At 37.1% G+C, this 1,324-nt stretch overlaps 1 non-coding gene across 1 annotated transcript; it reads right to left on the bottom strand.

Annotated features, from left to right (window-relative positions):
- Positions 1–949: 949 nt before the first annotated feature.
- Positions 950–1,057, bottom strand: LOC112745431 (small nucleolar RNA R71). Its single transcript, XR_003173360.1, has one exon. It is a non-coding gene; the product is annotated as a small nucleolar RNA R71 (small nucleolar RNA).
- Between the last annotated feature and the right edge of the window lie 267 nt (positions 1,058–1,324).

The following is a 1,324-nucleotide window of genomic DNA, read 5'->3' on the forward strand; positions in this document are numbered from 1 at the left end:
TTGTTTGTTTCTTAACTTTTTCAAAACTACCTAACTAACTCTCTCTCTCTCTAATTTTCGAAAATATCTCCCCTCTTTTTCAAAAATTTCCTTTTTATTAACTAATTATTTTTATTTTTAAATTTTAAAAATTTTTCGAAAATTTCTAACATTTTTCAAAAACCATTTTTCAAAAATCACTAACTCTTTTTCAAAATAATTTTCGAAAATTATCCCTCCCCCATCCTATTCTATTTATTCATTCATATCCTAACATCTCATCTCTCATCTTTTCCATCCGTACAGTTGTGTTTCTTCCTTTACATCACATTCTTTGTCTCCCCCTCTTTTCTTCCACTCACAAAGGGATCCCTATACTGTGGTATAAAGGATCTCTATTATTATTATTATTTTTCTGTGCCTTCTTCTTTGTCATATGAGCAGGAGCAAGGATAAGAACATTCTTGTGGAAGCAGATCCAGAACCTGAAAGGACTCTGAAGAGAAAATTAAGAGAAGCTAAAATACAACAATCCAGAGATAACCTTTCAGAAATTTTCGAACAGGAAGAGGAGATGGCAGCCGAAAATAATAATAATGTAAGGAAGATGCTTGGTGACTTTACTGCACCTAATTCCAATCTACATGGAAGAAGCATCTCCATTCCTGCCATTGGAGCAAACAACTTTGAGCTGAAACCTCAATTAGTTTCTCTGATGCAGCAGAACTGCAAGTTTCATGGACTTCCATCTGAAGATCCTTTTCAGTTCTTAACTGAATTCTTGCAGATATGTGATACTGTTAAGACTAATGGAGTAGATCCTGAAGTCTACAGGCTCATGCTTTTCCCTTTTGCTGTAAGAGACAGAGCTAGATTATGGTTGGATTCTCAACCCAAAGACAGCCTGAACTCTTGGGATAAGCTGGTCATGGCTTTCTTAGCCAAGTACTTTCCTCCTCAAAAGCTGAGCAAGCTTAGAGCTGATGTTCAAACCTTCAGACAGAAAGAAGGTGAATCCCTCTATGAAGCTTGGGAAAGATACAAACAGTTGACCAAAAAGTGTCCTTCTGACATGCTTTCAGAATGGACCATCCTGGATATATTCTATGATGGTTTATCTGAGCTATCAAAGATGTCACTGGACACTTCTGCAGGTGGATCCATCCATCTAAAGAAAACGCCTGCAGAAGCTCAAGAACTCATTGACATGGTTGCTAATAACCAGTTCATGTACACTTCTGAAAGGAATCCTGTGAGTAATGGGACGCCTTTGAAGAAGGGAGTTCTTGAGGTTGATACTCTGAATGCCATATTGGCTCAGAATAAAATATTGACTCAGCAAGTC

The sequence above is a fragment of the Arachis hypogaea genome, chromosome 14 (assembly GCF_003086295.3).
Source record: "Arachis hypogaea cultivar Tifrunner chromosome 14, arahy.Tifrunner.gnm2.J5K5, whole genome shotgun sequence".
NCBI classification, from domain to species: domain Eukaryota; kingdom Viridiplantae; phylum Streptophyta; class Magnoliopsida; order Fabales; family Fabaceae; genus Arachis; species Arachis hypogaea.